Here is a 25,081-nt window from a genome sequence, read left to right on the forward strand (position 1 = left end):
AAAGAAATCACTATTGTTTTGATATACTCCTAATATATTACTCCCTCCGTACCTAAATATTTGTCTTTTTGAGATTTCAAATGGACTATCACATACGGATTATATAGACATATTCTAGTGTTTCTAGCAAGATGCCCGTGCGTTGCACGATGTTGATGGAAAAGGTAAGCACAACTTATAAATTGACGGATAGAGTACTAGTTACAGTGATGCATATAATTAAGCAAAGGGATCGCACATGTCGGTATTGACTGGAACGAGAATGCAACAGCACAATAAGAATTAAGGCCACGATGATGCGATCGCAGTGGTGGTTATAGAAGGCAAGAAGAAAGATGGATCCACGAACGTACGACCTCCTCCTCCTCAACTTAGTGCGCCGGGCCACCGACCGGCGGCTAAGGAGCGGCGGATTTTGTGGCGAGGTCGAGGTGCTTCTCAGCAAAGGCATCCAAGGCTTCCAGCCGGTTGAGGAAGGCCAACGTCGTAGCGTCCTCACTGGCCTTGTAGATACCTATGTACACGATTTGCTCGTACACGTGGATGTGTAGGTCGACGAATTCTTGCAGGGCGGGGCGCCTCGCGGCGAGCGCGACCTCCAGGTGGACATTCTTCGTGGCGTCGGTGGGCAGTCGCAGGGCCACCAATGCTTGAAAGAGGTTCCGACCATGGAGGCCGATTAGGGTGGCAGGCAATGAGGAGCCCGGGCGCGCGGGCTGGAGGAGTACGGCAATGTCGTCCGCGAGCTTCTTGAGGACGGTGAACTTGTTGCTGGTGGCAACGATCATCTGGTCCAACTGAGAGTCGTAGTTGGCGTCGACGGCGGCCATCTACCAGCCGGTCTCCAACACCGTCTGGAGACGATCCTCGGCGCCGTGCCGCAGGCCGGCGTCGTGGACCATCTGGCGCAGCCGCTGGCCGCTCACGCGCATCGCCGCCATGGGTCTGGAGTGAGCTCTTTTGCGCTTAGTGTAGGTGCTTAGGCAAATGCTTAGGTGCGTACGATGTGGTAGATGCATTGGAATGGAGGGGCGCCTTTATATGAGGGCAATGAGGGCAAACTGCATTGCATTCACATCGTGCAGCCTCTTTTCCCGGTCCTCCTCCCATTACTTCCCTCATGCATTAATTGAAGGAGGATGCATTGGCCGTTCAACATATCGGGAACCGCTACTCCCTCCCTCGTCTGCATTAAAGCCGTATGGGGAACTGCGCCGCCCGCTGTCAAATCGAATACTCCCTCCGTCTAGGTGAGTATTAAGTCATCTTACGAAAACCAAATAGTAAACACATAGGCGTGGTGCATTAACTCTCACATTGTTTCTTATTTTTTGACATAAATAGAGGAATCAACCAAGAAGAGATGTGGGGCTTGTATGCTTTTAATGACTTGAGACTATCAAACATGACATGCAGTGGTCAGTTCGTTGCACAAGAACAAATACAACCCATGTCAGCACACACGCATCTTATATAGCATCACATCCAATGGCTATAAAAGATGAATGAGACCAAATTATATCTCATGCGCCATGTATCATGTAGTACTTTATTTATTGCCATGTATGACACATAGTACTCAACTCTCTCTCTTTCTTCATTTAATTCTATGACACCTCATCAAAATTGCTAAGGCTAGTACCATTACAACCAGCCTTAGCAAATACTAAACATTAGGTTCTCTCATTTTCCTCTCCACCTTGGTCACCTAGACGGAGGGAGTATACGGCGCGGGCTTTTCCTGTGCGGTAGGCGGGGCAGTTCCGCCTAGTCAGTTCGACAAAGACGCGAGAAGACGAGGGAGTAGGCTGCTGCAAACGTAGGGCTGTGTGATTTGACAGCGAGTTACTGCTGGACAGGTGGGGCCTCGTGATTTGACTTGCCATTATCATTTTAACTGTGGCGCTACGACCGGCGTGAGTCTCCCGATTCCTGACCACCTCCATATAGGTGCCTCTCCCAATGCTCCACCATGTAGTAGAGGCTGGCTCTTGCATGAGAGCCCACTTCTCCACTTTTTCCTTGCCTCTCTTTCCTCCACATATGCAAAAATGCCATGTAAAGCGCACTATTGTACTTACTTGCTCCTACAGGTGCTTAAGCTTGCTACATAGGCATAAAGTCTGATGTGGCAAGTTAATCAAGAAGAGAGAGACTAGTTTGGTGACCCAAGGAAGAAACAGTGCTAAGTGCGTGTACCTAGGTGAAAAGACAATTTTGAGTCTATAGCTAATTAAATGAAGCAAACTTAGCAACACCATTTCATTGGAAGAGGTCACTCGTTGGCAATGCAATAAATACTAGTACTCCCTGTGTCCCATAATATAAGAACGTTTTTGGCACTACACTAGTGTCAAAAACGTTCTTATATTATGGGACACAGGGAGTACGAAGAAAGAGATAGAGAGAAGTAAAAAAATACACTTATAGCCAACCTTATAGCCAAAACCTTGTTTTAGTATGAGTGACTAAGTGATGACTATGTATGACATGCCAACATCAGATAGCCTAACGCATCGTATTAAATCTCCAAGGGCGCGACCGCACGAGCGACGCGACGGTCGTGGTAGGCGCGACCACGATACGGGCTGCTGGCAGCCCTTGGATCTGAGATAAACGGTCGCATGCTAAGTTGCTAAAAATTTGCAGAATAACCCTCCAGGATAGGATATTCACCCATAGGTCTAGAATCACGCCATGCAACCGTTCGATCTCAGATCCAAGGGCTCTCGGAAGCCCGTATCATGGGAGAATGGAAAGCCACTACCCTGCCGTTCGCATGCTGGCAGTTCGCTCCTACCCGTCCCCGCACGTCCTTCAATACTACGGCGGTTCGCTCCTAGTCGTCCCGTCCATTCACATTACAGCAGTTCCACTAATCCTAACCCTCCTCCCAAATCCATGGCATCCCGAATCTCCCCGATCGGCGGTGAGTACAAGGTTAGAACCATCACCGGCGATGAGTTCGACGTCATCTACACCCGTTCTTCCGCGACGGTGAAAGGATGCCTTTCTTGCTTTAGACACATGTTCGAAGACTCAGATGATGAGTGGGTCGCTGGGCTAGATGTTGAATACACCATAGTCCTGGGACGAGAGAAGGATCTAAAGGACGAAGAGAGGAAGAAGCCCGCCGTGATCCAGGTTTGCGTGCATGACTTATGCTTGGTCTACCACATATGCCATGCCGACGTTGAGTGTCAGGATTTTAAGGACTTCCTCGAGAGCAACCTAGTCAAATTCGTTACTGTAGACTTTGGTAACGACAAAGAAGTCCTGCGTCGGATAGGCCTCGTTGTAGGCAACACCTTCGACCTCCAGAAGAATCGGCTGGTGTCCTCTCGCCAGCCTTCAATGCTGACCCTGGCAGGAGCCATGGTTCATCCTTCGTACGGTAAACTGGAGAAACCTCCATACACGATTCATCGTCATGCATGGCAGCGGAATGTACTAGATATAGACAAGCGTATGGAGAAACCTCCATACGCTGCAATGGATGGCTACTTTTGCTTCAATATCTACAAGGGTTGGATGAACAGCAACAACCAAGTGTGCAGTTCAAGCAAAGAAGTATCGGCCAAGAGGAAGAGGGACAAGGACGAAGTCGAGGACGTGGACGAGGACTCCGAGTAAGGTGGCAGTGTCATTGCTCATGGTGGTTCTAATGCAGTGTCTACTGAAATAGTTGCAAAGTTTAATTTCAGGTGTGCTTAATTTAATTTGAGGGGTGTGTTGTGCTGAGCCCCCAGCAGAACTATGTTATGTTTCTTCTTGTTACTTTAACTCTTCAGTACGTACATACTAGTATTTCTTACATTTCATCTTTTAGTTGGTATAGTACTACCACTTGTTTCTTCACATTATATACGTACAATATATATGGCCAACATCATATAGCCAACAGTTTAGTTGTCAAAGAATTTCAGGGTGCTTAGTTTTGTCAAAGAATTCCAGGGTGCTTAGTTTTATTTGAGGGGTGGGTTGTGCACTTGTGCTGGACACCATTATTGCAACAAGCCTTTTTAATAGTACTATATGCATAATTTGGCGACGATCGCTCTCTATATGTACCATGTTTTTTTTTAATTTCAAGTTTTGCTCCATGGCGCAATCCATCGATACTACTACTGTACAAAAGTGGAGTATATACATTTTTTAAAAGGCTAGAAGGCGGGGCAGTCTAGCTCGGTCGGTTTCACGAGAGGCGAGGGCCTTTGTGATTTGACGGCTCATTACTGCTCTTAAATTGAATAGTACTGCGCCACTCGCTGCACGCCCGGCGCCTCCATTAAACCCCTCCGTTAAACCCGCATGCAAACCGAGAATCCTACTGCTGCCACAGTCCGTTCATGAGCGAGCCGGAATTAAACGCAACACCGGCCGAGCTCCTCCCGTCCGCCCTTAGTTTAAACGAGGCCAGACGCCGGCCAAGCTCCTACCGTCCGCCCTCTATTTACACGAGGCCAGACAGCGGGCAAGAATCGCACCCCTCCGCTGCTCCCCCATCTCCTCCTTCACCATTTTCTCCACTCTTCCGATGGCTTCCGATGAGCCGTTCTCCGGCATATTACCCGGCTGGGTGGCCCGCCAAGCCCTCGGGATACGGGCGAGGCCGCTCGGTGCTTCACCAACCTCGCTTGGCCCGACGGAGCCAGTTGTCGCCACAAGCAGGCGCGTGGTTCAGCAACTCGCCGCTCCAGTTCAACTCGATGAGGACAAGCGAGTTGCTCCACGCCGGCACGGCGGCTAGCACGCCGGTACGGGCGCCGTCGCTGTCGCGTCGTACCGCGCTACCAGTGTCTGCGGTGGTCGCGCCTCCCGTGTCTGTGGGTGCGCCTCCCGTGCCTGCGGCAGCGCCATGCAGGCAGAGACAGAAGCCGGGTGCGTGGAGAGCGACGAGTCGGTGGCCAGCTTCTCCGTGTCCGCCGCCATCATCGAGGAGAAGTAGAACACGGGAGGCCGCCGCCACTTGGGACCCATGAAGGCCACCGCCGAGGCGACGACCGCGGATTCAGGTGGTTTCTTTGCTGCTTCGTCTCTTCCGAGGACTCTCGTCGACCCCGCAAGTGTCTGATGGACATGAGCAAGACAAAGGGATCCGCGGGCAGCCATTTAGAACTAAAATAAGTCTAGATACATCCATTTCTAGGACAAGTATTTCCGGACGGAGGGAGTATTAATTATACAAGAGAGCCGGATTGGCACCTCTTAGTTCATGTAAATGTAATGAAATCCATCATGTTTATATGAAGATCCGGCTTTTTTATACGAAATCCTTCGTGCTTATATGAAATCAGTCCGTGTTTGCACGAATTTCAGCTGGTTGGTTAGAGTTGTAAAAATGTATGCCGCTGGCGTTTGATGTCATCCTCCGCTTAAGGAAGCGGGAGGAAATTTGCCGGCTGCCGTTGGAGATGCTCTTTATGCTGAGTGACATCCAATCCATTTGAGTTAATTGCCTGTATGATTGTCCCTCTATAAAAAGTTAATTGCATGTACAGTGTACACGTGACTTGCAGGGTGGCTACAGCTTCGTACAGAAAGTTAAAAAGAAACAAGTCCATCCTTAATCTTGTATTCTAAGTACTCTGTGGGTTCCACTGTCAGTACAGTAGCGAAAGAAGTATATATTAAATAAGCAGAGTAATATATAATATAAAAATATAAAGTTAAAAGACAGAATTCGAACTCATGTCATCGCGTTGCGAGCATCCGGCGCTAACCAGCCCAGCACATTTTTGTTGTAGACCATGCTGGAGATATATCTCCATGTCTACTCTTATATATACTCCATTCGTTCCTAAATATTTGTCTTTTTCAGATTTCAAATGGACTACCACATACAGATGTGTATGTTGACATATTTTAGAGTGTAGATTCACTCATTTTGGTCCGTATCTCTTTTCAGGAAGGGGTCAAATTTGTCCTTGATTTATTTATGAGGTATCCAGATGGCACTGCACCACCAAGAAAAGAGGGTAACATCAAAATTATGGACTACTTTTTTGAGTATGTTGGTAAGGTCCGGTCATAGTCACTTGTTGAAATCTATAAAAAGACAAATACTCCCTCCGTCTGGAAATACTTGTCATCAAAATGGATAAAAGGAAATGTATCTAGACGTATTTTAGTTTTAGATACATCTCTTTTTATCCATTTTGATGACAAGTATTTTCGGACGGAGGGAGTAGAAAACAGAGTTGGTGATGATGGTGTGCGTGCCATCCTGCAATACAGGCCGTCGGATTTATATCTAACGGATAGGAAAGAAACTATGGCAATTTTGCAAAAATATACCCACACGTCTCTCCATGTTCGCAAATAAGGCCTTCCCTCGTTCAACCTTTTCTCTCACAAGATAAACTACTCATACAAATGCATCTTGATGTTCCGTGCAACGCATGTGCAGCTAGCTAATTTCTTTTAAAATAGTTGCTGCGTTAATTGGGTTGAAGTGATATATTTTATGTCTGCCCCGAATGATTTCAGATTCACTAGTAGTAACAAAGAAAAGGTTTCCTTGTTAATTAACAGAAAACAGGGTGAAAACTATCACATGAGGCCGGTAAAAACAAGGCACACTGGGTTCAGCGTCATCGTCACTACAGTTGTGCGAGCGCGAGAAGTCTACATATCGAGGGGGCTACCGAGCGAGGCACCGAGACACAATGTTTGAGATAGAAACCAATTGACATATTATGATCAAATCGAGTTGTCACCCTTCTGCCGTCATTGTTGGGGGGGAGGGAGAGAAAGACGTATCGAGAGTGTGCGCGGTAGGCACAGAGGCACAACTAGCGAGTGTGTGTGTGTGTGTGTGTTGGAAAGAGGAGTAGATAGATTATTATCAAGATCGATGTGCCACCCTACTCCTTCGGTGTCGGGTAGTGTGTGTGTGTGTGTGTATGTTTGAGAGAGAAGCCAGTCGATAGATTAGTATCAAGATCGAGGTGTCACCCTACTCCTTCGGTGTAGGGAAGTGTGGGTGTGTGTGGGGGGGGGCAGTGACACTCACATATCTCTACTCTTCTTAAAAAAAAAGATTTGGTGATGATGGTGTTCCTGCCATCCTGCAATATAGGCCATCCGATTTATATCCGACGGACAGGAAGGAAACTATGGCAATTTTGCAAAAAGATACCCACACCCTTCTCCGCATTTGCAAATAAGGCATTCCCTCGTTCATCCTTTTCTCCCACAAGATAAACTTCTCATACAAATGCATCTTGATGTTCTGTGCAACGCATGGGCATCTTGCTAGTAGGGAGAAGGAGTTTGTGTGACACATATCTAGCTATATTAAGGGATAGGTAGATAGCATATGTGTGAGAGACATTATTATACTTTGAGACATTAGTGGCTGTGGGTGGACGGAATTAAAGGGGTGGGCGTGTTAGACATAGAGAGCGTGTGTGTTTCTGTGTGAGAGACTTGTAGGACGGGGTAGAAAGACGAATTTAACCCTGACAGAGGGAGAGAAATACATGAAGTGCGCGTGTGTGATTCTGATGCCCACTGGTAAATGAGATATGTATGCGTGTGAGAGAGATTGCACAATTCATTCACGTATCACTATCTAGCGATCGTGGACATGCATCGCTTGAACATAAGTCAATATCTACTTCGTATCGTGGCCAAAGGTACAATATCGATTCAACGCTATAAAGATTGGACACTCACATATCACATTTTTTCTATTTAAATAAACCTTTTCAGTTGTACATGCCAAAGTTACAGTGATGTTTCTTCAAACAACCAATGTAGCTATCATGTATATGCACCATTGTTACTCTTGCATTCAAATTCATTGGTCTTGGATGATTTAAGTTTCTATTTTGAAGTAATATATGTAATATTCATATATGAATTCAACGGGTACGCAATTTATGAAATGGAGGCTATGTAATCATATGAGGTAACACTTTTAAGTAGCTGACTACAATATCCATTTCTTTTTGTGCGCCTCTACACTAACTCGTCAATGCATTATGTTTAAAGTAAATAACCAATGGCACTAAATTATCTATTTACACGAGAAATACATAGGCTGAGCATTTGATCCCTTTTTTGTGAACGCGCCACTACACCCGTACGATTGGCCGCGCCCGTGTGAACGTCCAAGTTATCGGCGCGTCATCCCGAGTTATTGTCTTTTTTTCTGGGGTGGACTTCACACCAGTTATTAACTGCTGACGCGTGCCCCGTGTACACAGTCTAGCATGACCTTCCCGCTAGCACGGTCCAAAATTAGCTGAAACTGGATACGAACGATCCCGCGGGCGGCAAAATCTCCCGCCTCCTTCTAAAATTTCCGCCACCTTAGTCTTTAGCATGCGAAATCCCCCTTTTGTCCTTGGTGCACGGAGACCAACAGTTACAATACCGCCCTCATCTACATGATAGGTCGGGGCTGCTTTGGTAACTTCCGGTTCCCCCACTACACGGCACCCCCATTTCCTCTCCCCCTCCCGCAAAAATGACTAACTCCACAGCACTAGAGCATCTTACATCACGCCGTACGTACTTCATCGCCCTTTCTCCCCTCCCCTCTCAAAACCCTAGACGGCTCATCCACCGGCGTACCATAGCCCATTCACTGCCAGCAGCGTCCACCTTGCTGGATCTGCTTCTGCGGCCGCATCTACCCCTCCCACCTCCCCAAGAAACAAGTAGACTGCTCATCCACCACTGTACCACAGCCCATTCAGTGCCGGCCTTGTCCACGGCGCCGGATCTGCTTCGCTGGTACTCTCGTCAACCGCCGCGCATCTGCAGCGGCTCATTCGTACTCCCCACCAGAGACACTTCGTCCACACCCCCCGGAGCCGCCCCACCGACGCCCCCGTCGACGGCCTCTGATCCTCTTCGCCGACACCTTCCTCAACCCTACCGGAGCCGCTTCACCGACACCTTCCTCAACCCTACCGGAGCCGCTTCGCCGACACCATAGTCAACCCTACCGGAGTAGCTTCGCCTATACCATTCTCAACCCTATCGGGGCCGCTTTGCCAACTCACAAGTCCATGGCCTCAGATCCGCTTCCTCGCACCCTCATCCAACCTACCGGGGCAGCTTCTGACGCCCCGTCCACGGCCGCAGATCCGCATCGTCGACACCACCCTTAACCCAACCACCGGAGCAGCTTCTGACGCCCCGTCCACGGCCGCAGATCCGCATCGTCGACACCATCCTTAACCCAACCACCGGAGCAGCTTCTGACGCCCCGTCCACGGCCGCAGATCCGCATCGTCGACACCATCCTTAACCCAACCACCGGAGCAGCTTCTGATGCCCCGTCCATGGCTGCAGATCCGCGTCGTCGACACCATCCTTAACCCAACCACTGGAGCAGCTTCACCTACGCCCTCGTCCACGGCCACAGATCCGCTTCGCCCACACCGTAGTCCACCCTACCGGAGCCGCTCCACAAACACCCTACTTGACAGTTCTAGATCTGCTTACCGGACCCCGACAGCCAGCGCAGCGTCATCACCCTCGATGTTTCTAACCTAATTCCCACCGTCTGGAGAGATGCCAAGCACCCGCCATGGCCTAGGTACTTGTCACCTTTAAACCCGTCCAGCATCACCTGCCCGATGTACTTCAAATATACTAACCGATCGCTGTTACCTATTATGCAGCTGGCAAAAACTACAAGGACGATGTTTCTTCTGGATCTAACAGCTTGGCCAACCCAGATCCTGGACTGAGGCATTGCTATGATCTTGTAAGCGCGTCTCTCTCTCTCTTGTATTGTTCTGTGCTAGCCAGCGTCCTTTGCTAGGATTTTCGACCAGTAATCCCTTTGTGCAGACAATGATTTCTACTACTGGCTGCTAAATTAGATATGTAGATGCCATACATGATACTACCTCGTACCTCCGTTCCTAAATATAAGTCTTTCTAGAGATTCCACTATAGGCTACATACGGAGAAAAATGAGTGAATCTACACTCAAAAATGCATCTATATACATCTGTATGTGGTCCATACTGGAATCTCTACAAAGACATATATTTAGGAACAGGGGCAGTACATTACACAAAATCGTAGGTGGCATGTAGGAATTCCAGTGCACTACATTAGGCTCCCTTAGAGTGCCTGCTAGTCTAGTATATAGAGTCATGGCTAGTTTATGGTACGCACACAATCGTTAATTGGTGGTTTAAATATGCACAAGGGATATGCAATGTAGTATCATGTAGAGATGTCTGAAATTAGCCGTGTCAACTTGTAGATAGGGTTACACAATGAAAATGTACAAGATGTATGTGGCAATTTCATGGAACATGGCAAAAAAAGGAGAGGCAGCGGTGAGCCTATACAGTGTGCTATGGTACGTCACTCCTCCATTGCAATCATCATGACATGTTATTACATAGTGCAGACATAGTAAATGCTCATTTCATTGTGTGCAAGTGCAAGAGATGCGGCATGTTTCATTATGTGGTGTTGTTTTGTTATAATCTCATCCTTTTGTGTTCACAGACTGGAAAGTATGCATATTTATCTTCCAAGGAGACGAGTAACTAGTTTGTGTCACCTTGCAGAGGGGGTGCAATGAAGATAAGATTGAGGATTTCCAAGTACAAGATGTTAGGAAGGAGCCTTGCAAGAGAAGTAGGAGCTGCGCTGAGCCTCTTCAACCTGCAAAGGTAAGTCACTGTATGCAACTCAACAGTTCAATTCCTTGTTTGTTTCAGGCATAGTTAATTTTCTCTTTTCAATTGCTTTATTTGTCCTCAGTTAATGAGATGCCCAAATAATCATGCCTGATGTTCGGTACTTGTATCACTATTAGTTGGCATAATTAAAGGCCTTACTCTGCCGAAGTGTGCCTGAAGCTTTGAAGTCTATTAACCAACTATTATTGCATGAGGCTCACAATCTAGTTTATACTACGCTAATGATTGCATAGTTTTGCCTGCTGTAGTATGTTTGTATGAAACCCTCTGCTGTTCATTATGCTCCCTAAGACTTTAATGGAGGCACAGAATGTCCAGCTGCTTGCTTACTTATACGCAACGTGCTGTCTAAATTTGTAACTTGTCTGTGTTTTCGATTGGGCCCCAACATCATGCTCCTCTGGTGAGCTAAGATTGATTTTTCTATGCAGGCTGCACAGACTATCTTTTTTATAATTTTTAAAATATCACCTGCTTATGCTTCATGACTTGTAACATTTTTTTAAAGTGACGTGTAACATTATTGGTAGTCCTGTTTTGCCATGTAGTACAAAATAGTGTCTTGTTTGCTTCACTGTTGTAACTATATTTTTGCCCTAGTCATGTGTACTTACAAAAACATTTCAGGATGAAGTGACATCAACACAAAGATATGCGAGCAGTGCGGCATGGCCGTTACCGAATGATTATGGACTGGAATTGGAATGTGCTGATGTTCTCGAGCATTAACTAGAGGTGTCAAGACAACGTGTACATGATTGTCAACGTATAATCAACAAGTTGAGACTGGACATGCAGGTATTAGATGCAGGAGTCAAAAAAATGAAACAAGACACTGAGGTAACCATGAAGGAATTGGAGATTTTGCAGACTAGAATTTGTGCTATCTAAATCCGGCCAATCCTATTTTCTGAAGAGATTATAGTTCAAATGGAGTTAAGTTGATGTGCGTCCATGATGTATGAGTTGTATTTGCCCAGTGTATGTAATTTGTTGTTTGTGTATGCTTTATTATCACCTGTGCCGAACCATAATGCCCAGTGGGTATAATCAGCTGTAATTTCTTTATTGTATAGTGTAGGATTATTCTACCTTTCTATGCCTTGATCTCTTTGTTGTATAGTATTGAGTAGGATAATTCTTTGAATATGCTATATCGTTCAAACGGGGGCCAACTCGCCCGACCATGGCCGTTCACGGGCCGTCGGATCCATGGGCCTTCTACGTCTCGTAGGATCCATGGGCCTTCTACGTCTCGTAGGATCCATGGGCCTTCTACGTCTCGTAGGATCCATGCGCCGCCGACTCATTTATGGGTCTTGTACGGGCCTTTAGTGGGTCGTAGACGGGCCTTTAATGGAAATCGTACGTTTTATGGGCTGACCATAACGGGCCGTTAATAGGCCGTATTTGGTGATGCTATGAAAATGGCCCAACAGACTAACGGTCCACAAACGGGCCGACTATAACGACGGGCTGAATTTGGCCCACAAGCAGAAAATGATAGTAACGGGCCGTAAGTAACCGAATGCTGCAAATGAGCCCAAGAATAAATGGGCCCTCAGAAGGCCGAAAGTTAACATGGGCTGGAAACGGCCCAACGGAATAACGGGCCGTTAATGGGTATAAAGTGATACACTGTTCATTACGGGTCAGTTTCACCACGGGCCGTTAATGGGTGTAAAGTAATACACTGTTCATTACGGGCCAGTTTCAGCACGGGCCGCTAATGGGCCAAGAGTTACAAAGGGCCTCATATGGGCCGAAAGACGTCATGGGCTATACATGGGCCAGAAGTGAAAACGGGCTGGAATCATATTGGATGGCCCAGATGACGCTACTGGGCCTAACTCGGATAGGGCGTAACGGGCCTTGGGTTAGCGGGCTGTAAATGGGCTATGTGCGAACAGGCCGTTAATCCATGGGCCGGCCCGCCGGCTTTTGACCAAGTGAAACGGGCCGGCCTTTTCACAGGAATGGGCCACTGTTGGGCCATGCCACGTGTCGATGTATCATAGGCGCCTTCTGTCTAGTGAGTGGATGACATCTGTCCCAACGATGAGCCGACACGTGTTTCCTCTAGCCAATGATGATTTTACACGTGGAAAATCCCCATTGGTCGGGGTTGGTTAACGGGTTATCGGATCGAAAACCCGACCCGATAGCTTAACGGCGTTCCGTTACGGTGGATGCCACGTGTCGGTCACCCTTGACGAAAGCACTTCTGTGACGCGCGATTTATCGTCATGGAAGTGGACACTTCCGTGATGATAATTTTGGTAATGTCATGGAACACTTCTACGACAGCACAGGTATTACTATCTTGATTCTGTCATAAATTTGTCATGGATGTACATGCATGACAAAAAACGCGACCTACTGTGACAAACACGTATCATCACGGAAGTGTATTTTTTTTGTAGTGATAATTGATAAACCGTCCTCACAAAAAATATGATCTGGATACTTCAAAATATACAGACTGAATTGAGTGGACAGACATTAACATAGACCGTTCACACACCAAAAGCGGCAGTACTAATAAACAATACAGGGTTCACAAACACAAATCAAGTACTGAACAATAGTACTTACTACAGACAAGCAAAGTTGCACTAACTAAACTCTGCAGACTATTTCTTGCCACGGACCTACGGGGTGAACCCTGCATAACTGACTAGGCCATGGACTTCATGTGAGATGTCTACATGCACCATCACCATCTTGTCAACCTTGGAGAACCTAACAGAGTGGTCTTTCCACTCATAAACATGATGATGAAGACAGGCCGCATCAAATTTGTTGGGAAGCTTTACAAGAACCACACCCTTCGTAATCGAAGGCACAGCCACGAAATTGTTGTGGTCAAGTACAGCCTCGAGAACACGCCTGACAACAATGCTACAGGAAAACACTAGTTCAGGACACGTGGCGACAAGGACACAGCAGCTGGATAGTTCAGCAGTAGAACTCATCATCAGGTCTTCCAGTTCACACGGCATGACTTTGAGAACTTCATCTGCACCGCGGACCTAGTTCTAATTCAAACAGAAAGCTTATTTTATTACTACCTCCGTTGAGAAATATAAGATGATTTTCCATATTATACTCCATATATGACTACATATATGCACAGAAATGAGTAAACAAAGACACTAGAACATGTCTTCAAAGGCATGAGAGCAGAGGGATTACATGCAATATCCATAACACAAGTTACTGAGGCAAATATACCCTCTTAAAAGGTAGCATTGATGTTCATAAAGTACTCCCTCCATCCCAAAATTCTTGTCTTAGATTTGTCTAGATACGGATGTATCAAGTCACATTTTAGTATTAGATACATCCATATCTAGACAAATCTAAGACAAGAAATTTGGGACAGAGGGAGTAGTTGAAAGTAATCTATAAGAAATCAGTGTCAACCTCTCGCATGTTTTCATCAAAAGAGGAATTTAGAACCGTCATTTGGCACACTAAAATCACATGCAAGATCACCCAGAAAGTTGTACTACCAGTACTAGTACTGCGTGTTAGATGAAAAAACACGATCAAGATCGAGAAAAAGATCGTCAACAAGAGACATTAACTGGACTTGCTTAATGAGGGATCCCGGAGAGGGGGGCTTGGACAGGGCGATGGCTTTGAGCTTGTCTGCGGTAGTCTCGGCGGGGTGCTTGCGCTTCTTCGTACCATGAGCCTCGACGGTTTTGGCCAGAGCCATAGACATCACGTCGGCCGGTGCTCCGGCGTCCATCCAAGAGAGGAAGCTGAGATAGAAGAGTGAAAGGAGGAACGAGATGAGGGAGAAGCGAAGCGAGTGGGGGTTTTCTTCAAGAGAGGAAGCTTAGAGAGAAGAGTGAAATGATGGTTGCTTCGTCCGTCCAACTTACTGCTGGAAAGGAGGGGGTTTTGTGATTTGACGGCTCATTGGGCATTACTGCGGCGGTTCGATCGGGCTAGTCTACCGTCACTCTACTACGGAGTAATTTAGTGCATGGCTGGTGGACCCAGGTGCTGGTTGTCCCACACGTCGGCGAAAGTGAGTAATTTAGTGCATGGCTGGAGGAGGATCCGCACGATAGAGCGTGTCCACTGTTTTTCTGAAGAAAAAAATGATTACAGCAAGCGTTTCCACTCTTACGACAAAGGAGTGCGAAACACGGCAGCTACTTGAACATACATAGTGCTCCTACTACTAGGCATGTGCAGTGGTTCATACGTCAGTACTACACAATCTTGTTGCTAGTGTAGTAAGATATGACGATAACAAATGATGTTGTGCGCATGTCAACTACTCCTATATGTAACATAGTACCGCTTTTTCGACTGTCCGGACGAGAATGAATGGTGAGATCAATGTTAACAGAACTAGGTTCACAGCGCATGGAGAGTACGGTACTACAGTACTCCACGAAACATGAACCATATGAAGCACGAATAGTGTTAGGCAGGGTGTATGAAGGGTGCACAGGATGGGAGGAAAAGTTCCCTTCTTGACCCACTTTTGGGTGTTTGGCAGAGTGCAAGAAGGGTGCATGAGTCCACACTAGTAGGTTGACAAAAATACACGAAGAGGAAACAACTATATTGAGATGAGAATGCAACCAAACACACCCACACGCTTTGTGCTACAGTGACTGATCTGCACCGTCTGAGTTTGATCCAATGGTCATGTTGCCGAGACATGGACAAGCCCATGCAGAGGGCGCCTAAACACCACTGAAGTCCCTCTGCTTCTCGAGGCGCATGACGTTGGTGATGCAGGGTGCAACCGCCCGCAGAGCCCGCTCCCGGTCGACGAGAGCCAACTCGTCAAAGATGGCGTCCAATGGCATGAATGGATTCCTGTGACGGAGCCCTGAAAGGATTCGCCCGGCAACGGCAACGGCAGCCCGCAACCCCTCCTTGTCCAGCTCAGCCCCCATCATCGCGCGGAGACGGCTCAGCTCCTCGGAGATATAGGTGAAGAAGGAGACCAGGTCAGGAAGCTGCAGCTCGTTGAAGTAGACCGGGTGGTCGAACGGGTTTAGCCCGACGGCCGGCATCGTCGCGCTGGCACGACGGTAGGCATCGCGCAACTGCAACACGTGCGTGGCAACTTGGTTCACCAAGTGGCTGAGGCGATCCTGGACCTCGTCACGAACGTCCCGCTCGCGCTCCAGCCGGCTCCCCTGACGGCTTATCGTATCTCCTGCTTTCTGCGGCAACGCCGCCGACGCCTCGAGCATCTTTGTGGTGGACGCCTGCCACTTTTGAGGCTCCGTGAACTCCCGCACATAACGAAGGAGCATGGCACTCCTCTCCTCCTTGAGCTCACGGAGCTCCATGTCCTTGGCCCTGAGCTCTGCATCCTTGGCATGGAGCTCCTGTGTCAGGCGCCTCACCTCGGACTCCGTGATCTGCTGTGCCGCCATGGCACCAGGTAGAAGCAATGGGGAGAGGAAGCAAAGGGGGCGAAACGGCTGAAAGGCAATGCAATCTACGGGAAGGCGGAGGGAGCAGGGAATCTTTTGGTTTTCACCACGGTAAAACACCAGTCGAAGACTTCTCACATCAGGGAGCAGTGGGTTTTTACAGGCGGAGTCATCATGACTAATTGCTGCCGCACCTGCTCCCGTCAATCAAAATATTAAAAATCCTGCCGCGCCTGCTCCCGTCAATCAAAAAATTAAAAATCCTGCCGCACCCAAACACCAGAGCAACGCCACGGTGGATATTTAAATTTACCTACCGGCAAGTAGATAAAAAAAGGGGTGAAAAAACAAATGTGGCGGCGGCCTCGCTAATCGGTCGAACTAGCCCAACTAGCTAGCCACCGTGCTTCACTGATGTACTCGGCGGGAAAGGTGGTCTTTCGTGATTTGACGACTCATTTACTTGCTTCGGTGCTACGACCGAGGAGGACCCAGAAAACGCATGGTAGGGCATCCCACGTCAGGAAGAATATATGTGTGGACCACCCGGGAGGACCCCGAAGCCGCGCGGTAGGGTGTGCCACGTCTCGGCACGGAGGAAAAATGTGCGTGTAAAAATATAATATATTAGACGTAGTACCTATGGTTCGACCTCGGGACCCAGCCAGTCGGTCGAAAACACCCCACTAGCCACACAGCTTCATCATGCAAACGTGGCACGGAGGATAGATGTGGTTAGCTCTGTCTCGACCAGCCACAACGTCTCTTGTTCTAGGCGATTCTTCTATTTTCCAAGCTTTTTTTAGTTGTAGTAACACCACGGAAAGCTAGCGCCGCTCTTCGTGTGTGCCCGTGCAAAGGTTAGACGATGGAGAGAAGAGAGATTGAGATCGCAGACCTGGGACCCACCAGTAAGTGAGACAACGGTAATGCACGTGTTGACGAGGCACTCCCTCTACTCTACTCAATGCAAGTACTGTATAAAATCAAGTTATGGGACAAAGCCAACAGCCGTTCGTTTTTTCAGGCTATCGACTTACGCTTTGTAGTCCAGGTGGCCAGTTCGAATCTCGTCTTTCAGGTTTGTTAGTTTTAGGTCCAAATTTGATTAATGACAAGTGGGACCCCCGTGTGTTGTTCCGATATTTCAGTGTAGGATGGTTTTTTTGAACAAACACTTTGCGCGGTTAGACAAGTAATGGCATGAGTTACACGTATTTTGCAAGTTTACGAACAAAAATGACAGCGGCATAGAATATCACATCCACCCCGCAGCTTAGATACTATGGTGATACGAGTTTTTACACCGTTGGAATTGAGATCCAATGGCTTGGGAGTAGTCTTTGTAATTATGCGCAATTTCCAAACTCTCCAAAGTTTTTTTTGCAAATAAAACATTCAGGCCTCGTGTGTGCCGCTGCATCTTCGATCCAACGGCTTCCCGGTGCTCATATTAGGTGCTCCCCGTAGCTTAATTACCCGCTACGGTGATATGAGCATCTAGGTCGTATGATCAGTGATCAGATGGCACATGCGTAGTACTTGTAATTTCTGCGCATTTCCCAAACTCTATCAGCCGTATATTGCAAAAACATTCAAACCTCCTACTGTGGGCCGTTAGATCTCAGTGAACTCGTATCACCATAGAATCTACGGTGCGGGAGCACCTCATACTCTCCCGTGTGAGAAAACATAAGGTGCTATCGCAGCTTGGATGCTACGGTGATAAGAGCTTGGAGGTCGTTTGATCTGAGATCCAATGGCATCTAAGCAGTCTTTGTGCTTGTAAGCAGTGGCCGAACTCTTTTGGGGCTTTTCTGCAAAAAACCATTCGAACCACCGAGGAGCTGTTGGGTCACAACTCCAACGCCTCCGAAGAGCTTGTATCACCAAAGCATCTAAGGTGTGGTAGCACATGATATTCTTACATACAGGAGAATATGATGTCCTCCTTCATCTTAGATGCTACGGTGATACGAGCTTTGAGGTCGTTGGATATGGGATCAAAGGGCATCTAAGTAGTTTTTGTACAAATTGTGTGCAATTCTCAAACTCATCAAGGTTTCCTGCAAAAATATTAAGACACATCATGTGAGCTGCTATATCTCAGATCTACAAGCTCCAAGCAACTCGTATCGGCATATAGCATCTAAGGTATGGGGGCACATGATATTCTCCCTGGGAGGAGGGGTGGGGGTGCACAACCAATCGGTGGTTGGGAGGGTGGGGACAAATATAATCTAAACAACCCTAAACAGAGCTCCACAATTTTATCTAAGGTCGAGGGGTAGACTCCTGACAATCATAGCTCCGCCTAAACACAACATTTGCATGTACTGTAGTACTAGACTTAATATTCATGTTTCAGTTTCATGTTCATTTTAAATATTGAACTGAGGACCATGGATGTCTTACATTTTACTCCCTTAGTTCCTAAATATTAGTCTTTTTAGAGGCTTCAAATGGACTGGCACATACGGATATATATATACATATTTTAGAGTCTAGATTCACTCATTTTGCTCCGTGTGTAGTCACTTGTTGAACTCTCTAAAAGACTAATATTAAGGAATAGAAGGAGTATTTTTGAATTCGTGTCATACATGCATGGTTTGGAAAAATAGATGCACTATACTTATTGGATTGTTGTTGTGTTCGTGCGTGTGTGTCTCTGTGTGTGTGTGTGTGTGGTCATATGCTTGATACATACAAAGTTTTCTCAACTCCATATTGTTCATCTTTTAAATTTGAATTTGCATTGGAAAACTTACTAGGGATACCATGAAATGTGAAATCCACGTTGAGATCACTATATCACAAACTCACTCTAATTCAACAACTCGTCATAAATCAATTACCACGTTGAGATTAGTATTTGCAAGGAAAATACGGGTATTGTAATACACATAGATTCGTTCGGCAATTTAAAAGGTTCCTTTCGTATTCTCGAATGGTAGGACCCAACGGCGTACCAGCCAGACCTTGGCTCGTGTTGATCCTAAAAAAACCGGGCTCGTGTCCTTCGGTGGCATGCGTGGTACGCACATTAGGCAACCCCAACCAGTCGAGCCTCAGCGTTTCAAGTCGAAATATCTGGTGGCCAGAATTCCAGCCCTAGGAAATTCCCCTCATGTCCCCGGTCCATAATGACTACCGATGAACAACGGAGGGATGCTTTAGTAACTAGACAACGTTACCTACCGTGCCGAGCACGGTTCAATTCCCTCGGTCGCCGCTCGTCAAGGTCACCCATCAACTGCATTGCCTAGTACTACTACTACTACACCAGGATGAGCACAGAATTGAGCCCGTTTGTTCGTGCCTAGTACTTGAGTTAATATATCAGGCAATGCACTGGTATGGAGGGATTATCCTTATACTCTGCATATATAACTTGTCTGAAGTCTAACTAAGCAAAATGTTTGACCAAATCCTTTCTTAAGAAATACAACAGGACAGATGTACAGCTTGAAAATTTATTGCATGATGCAGGTTATGATATTGTTTCGAATCCTGGATCTTAAATTTCAGAAAATCCAAAAGTGAGCATAAATTCTTGAAACTAAGCATGGTCACGTGATATGGCACAAATATTGCTTCGTAAGTTTTTTCTTCAATTTGAGACAAGCTGCTTATGACAAGTTGCACAAATGAAGAGCCAAGGTATTTTGGAACAAAGACCTGTCATGTTAAGGCGAACGCTTTCACTATTGAAACCGTGGGCGTTTACGTGCCGCCACGAGTCCCCGCTTCTCATCGGCAGGTGTCGTCCGAGCAAGCGTGTGAGTCGACGGTAGGTGTGCGAGCAGACCGCTGCGCCGGCTGTCAGGGAGGCGTGCGAGCAGACCGCTGTGTAGGCTCACAGGGAGGCGAGCCCTTTGACCAGGCTCCGCCGCCCACCGTCGTCCCAACTGCTCCCACTTTTAATGTCACCGGCGCCGTAGTTTATAATCAACCCCGCACTACCCGGTATCGCTACAATCCTCTCTCTTCCTCTCCGATTCTCCTGTCGTCTACCTCCAACTAGCCTGACCTAAACGTACACCATGCCGCATCACGATGGTCTGCCCTTAGTGTTCCAGTTTCCTGAGGAAGAGACCCAGCCGGAGTCTCAAGAACATAAGGCGCTTTGGGACGAGCTTGAACTGGCCTTGCGGGAAGACGCCGCGCCTGTCCCCGCTCCCGTTCCGGCTCCCGTCGCCCCAACTGCGCCAGCGCCCATCCCCGTGGCATTGATGGGCTGGGAGCCGCACATTGTTGCCAAGCTTGATCCCACGGGGTTCCACGAGGTCCCCGCCGACTTTCACGCATCCGTGCACCTGCCAGTGCATGCGCCTGCGCGTGCACTGACGTGCACGCCTGTGCCGGTGCCCGTGCACCTGCCAGCGCATGCGCCTGCGCGTGCACTAACGTGCGCACCCGTGCCGGTGCCCGTGCGCATGAATGTCTCCGCCGCGCCGTTGACAGCGCCTGTCCCCGCGCGGGTTCCATTGCCCCCCTGAGCGGCATGGATGGCCGCCGTCGGCCGCTTCCTTGCACCAACGCTAGTCGCCTCCTCCCGCCAGTTGACTCGCTCCAAAGTCCAGAACATTTTGGCCTTCCTTGAAGCTAGGCCAACGTCCAGGAGTACGCCAACAACAGCGCAAGACGCCGCCGTCGCCGTCGGTCAGTGGCCCGACGACACACAGAGCACGGCAGAGGAGCCGCTTCCCACCGCGAGACGCCCCCGCCGCCGCCGCGTAATCTAAATTTGCCATGAAAAACGTTCGGATTGCCATGCTTAAAATCCGAACGTTTATCATTTCCGTTTATTTTATATCGATCGTCGTATAATTTAAAGTAGGAGTCAGACTGAACGAAATGTATGGTTTGATCGATTGAATGTTCTGCTAGAGCCGTATCAAATTAAATATAAAACGTCATCAAGCCACATGTATTCCTTGTCATCCAACGACCTAGACTGCTTCAATGTCGAGCGCTCAACACGTTTAGCGTGCAGTTAATTTCATGCCAAAAATAGTGCTAATCACATGACAACACGCAAATAATATCCTAGTAGTTAATATCCGCATGCACTTAATATACTTCCAAATTAACGTGCATTGCACGTACACACTGACTAGTGCTGCTAGTACGTGAAACTGGTGCCATGACTTGTGAACGCGTCCAGATATGGTCAACGGCAACATCGCCCGCGAGTTCTTCCTGTTTACCCGTGCGTCTAAACGCAGAAGGGGAGGAGAGAGAGAGCACACATGGAACCCACCAGCAGGTGAAGGCGAATAGTACTAAAAATAATATTACATGTTATCCATTAATTAGGCTGTGGTAATATAAAAACATTATGTGAACAATGGGGGTACAACAAACATTGCTATTCTACATATGTTGCCTATTGACGTGCGGCTTGAAGGCCCGGTCGCATGTTCGATCCTCGTCCTTTATTTTTTAATTTGTATATGGGTCCAAATTTGTTTCATGACATGTGGGCCCCTCGGTGTGTAGTTTGTAGCACTTTAATTTGTGGGTCGAAATTTGTTCCATTCCAAGTGGACTATCGGTGTGTAGTTTTGTAGCTTATTTATAATAATTAAAGAGAACAACATAGTTTTTCAATAATACCATGGTGCGACGTTGAAGGCGAGAAAGGACGTGCGAGAGAGCGATGACCGAGCCAGAGGGAAATCAACTAGGGGAGTTGCGTGGGTTACAACGGTGTTTGGAGTAGTTGTGGGTCGAATGCTACAAAAATATAATCTAAACCGACCGGAATAAATGCCTACACAAATTAATCCAAGGTTGGAGTGCCCCTCGCAATGTAAATAGCTCCGGCTTTGCGAGGGATGGAGAGGTAGTATCTTCAACGCGTGGAAGATACGGTGTGAGAAAGCGAGGTCAATCGAGAGAAATATAGATAGAGAGACAAAGTGAGTGTGGTCCGACATTCATTGAACAAATATATATGCTCTAGAGAGATATTGTCCGATTGAGCTTTTTGGCAAGGGTGAGGGCTGTAAGATAGAGCTTGAGAGATGATCCAGTCACAAACGTGTAGATATATGTTGTGCGTGGGAGGAAGCAAGGTCAACCGATCACATAGGGTCGCCGTGCGATCGAAAGAGTGAGACGGGTTGGAGAGAGTGACCTAGATAGACGATGTGCGTGAGAGAGTATACAGTGTGAATAGGTCGAACTGGGCTCAAACATGGTGATATATCGTTTTTGTCCGAGAAAGAGCGAGTTCAATCGAGACATACGGAGAGAGAGAGAGAGAGATTGAGTGAGCATGGCCCACCATGAGGTTGAAAGAGTGGCGGCGGCTTGGATGGACTGACCTAGATAGACAATCTGCGTGAGAGAGTATAGAGTGTGTCGATCGAGGCCCGAACAGGGAGATATATCATTTGTGTGTGAAAGAAAACAAGGTTAAACGAGACTCAGATAAAGAGAGCGAGATTGAGCAAGTGTGGCCCGTCGTGCGGAAGAAAGAGTGAGACAGTCTCGAGGGAGTGACCTAGATATACAACGTGTGTGCGTGCGCACGAGAGGTTGGGGGGCTAGATAGGCAATGCATGTATTTAGCGCGAGAGGTTGAGAGGGAGAGGGGGGAGAGAGAGAGAGAGCTCCGCATGGGATGCAATGGCGGGTGTGTGCGGTAAATACATTTGGTAACAGAGTGGAAAAAGGGGTTGTGTAGTTGAGAGACTTAGAGATCGAAACATGGAGAGAAAGAATGAACGTGTGTTGGAAACCGATAGCTTCCTAAGGTGGTTAGGAGAGGAAGATTGACCGATACAGGAAGTATGTAGCGTTTGTGCGGGGGGGGGGGGGGGGCTAAAACCAACATTTGAATGTACATAGTATGAGACTTAATATCGATGTTTCAATTCGGTGTACATTGTAAGATTTGAACCGAGGACCAGGCATACGGGTAATTATTTCGAATTTGTGCCATACTAAGTTTTAAAAAGTTGACATTGACTCAGCTTGTTGTGCTAGTTTGTAGGTCATATGTTTGAATCCATCCAAAAGTTTTCTCACTACCATCGTGTTCATCATATACATATGAATTTGTATTAAAAAGTAGCGTGGATACAGTGAAATGCAAAATCCACGTTAGAATTGGAGATCGCTACGTGACACACACTCTAATTCAAATAACTAACTACGTGACACACACTCTAATTCAAATAACTAATTATGTGACACACACTCTAATTCACTTTAGCGTGGGTACCGTTTCGATTTTTTTTCAAATAACTCGTTAATTAATTTATAGTACTCCCTCTGTTCACTTTTATAAGACCTTGAAGACATTTCAGACAATGCGCAAAACAGTTCATTTTAAGTTGTCTGAAACGACTTACAAAAGTGAACGGATGGAGTATCTCGTTTCGAATGACTAATTATTGCAAGGAAAACACGGGAATGGTAATACATACAGATTCGTTTGCAAATGAAAGAAGATTCGTTTGCATTCTCAAATGTAGGCGCACCAGGGTCGTGTCGGGGTGGACGCTGCTTCGGTGCCTTAAAGGCAACTGCCTTTGGGTCACTGAGATGTGGGCCCGCCACCTGTTGGGCCCACATGTCATGGACACAAAGGCAGGTGCCTTAAGGCACCAAAGCATAGTACTGTCGGGGTGGTCGCGTGTGTCGGACGGACGCGTAGCACCCAGCCACCCACCCCCCTCCCCCTCCCAAAAAAGGACGACGATAATATAAGTTCGCGCTTCCACGTTTCAGATTAAAATATCAGGCGGCCCCAATTCCAGCCCTGCAAAATCTCTCTTCTCCACCGTCCCCATCCGCGCCCAGATTGCTCAAATCCCTAATTCGCCGCCAACCCTCGAATCGCCCCTCGTCTCGTCTCTTTCCCCACCGTTCCCCACCTCTGTGCCGGACGACGACGACGAAGACGACGGTCGCGCTTCACCACCGCACCGGAGCTACCTCATCTACGCCCTCGTCCACCGCACCGGGTGGTCCACCGACAACGTCAGCCGCCGCAAACGACGTGCCTCACAGACACCGAGTTCCACCGCATCAGGTGCGCTTCACCGACACCGTCTCCCAGCTCACCGGGGCTACTTCACCGAGCACATCGTCGCACCTCCGCCCCCCGAGGCCGTTGGGGCTTCACCAACGGTCTCGTCCACCGCATCGTAGCGCTCCGCTGCCACTCAAGATCTGCATCCGTGCGCGGCCAGCCAACGCCAGCGCATCACCCTCAACGGCTCTGAAGTGACCCGCACTCTAGCTAGGCGAGCATGCCCAAACGCCGGCCCGAACTAGGTATCCACACATCACTCCCTTGTGCACTGTTCCGACGATGTTTGGATATCCTTTCACTGCTCTCTAGCTTACACGCCTATGCAACTCTGACTTTAACTCTTATTTCTTCTGGAGATATCATCTGAAACGAGCAAATCCATTTTTTAGCGAAGCATGATGGCGCTACGGGATCTGGTACACATCCTGCACACCCGTATAACCTTGTAAGTATCTGTCCTCCGGTACAACATCAAGGTCGATTCCTCTTATTTGATCAACCATTCGCCGTGTCAAAAATGCAGAGGGGGATGCAAGGAGCACAAGGCCTGCACATCCAAGCAAGTGGTAACATGGACTTGTACATGGAACATCCCAAGCGCAAGCAGAGCTGCAGTGAGCATGTACAACGAGCTAGCGTAAGTCCCTGCATTTCATTTAATTCGTACTGGCATTCGTGTATGATTTGTGTGCAGTGGCTGATCCACGAATTCAAGTTACCAGGGGCGAACATTTAACTTAAAAAATACGAAGGCACTTGCACTCCGGAAATCAACATAACTTGAGAAATGTGAAGCTACATGCACTTTGAAAACCAGCTAATGATCCAAAGTAGTTCAGATTATAAACACTAAATGATGCAAGCACCAAAAACACAAAATGCAACATGGTGTACAAGGACTACAAACATGGTCTGTACCTGCTTGA

The sequence above is a fragment of the Aegilops tauschii genome, chromosome 4 (genome assembly GCF_002575655.3).
Source record: "Aegilops tauschii subsp. strangulata cultivar AL8/78 chromosome 4, Aet v6.0, whole genome shotgun sequence".
Lineage (NCBI taxonomy): Eukaryota > Viridiplantae > Streptophyta > Magnoliopsida > Poales > Poaceae > Aegilops > Aegilops tauschii.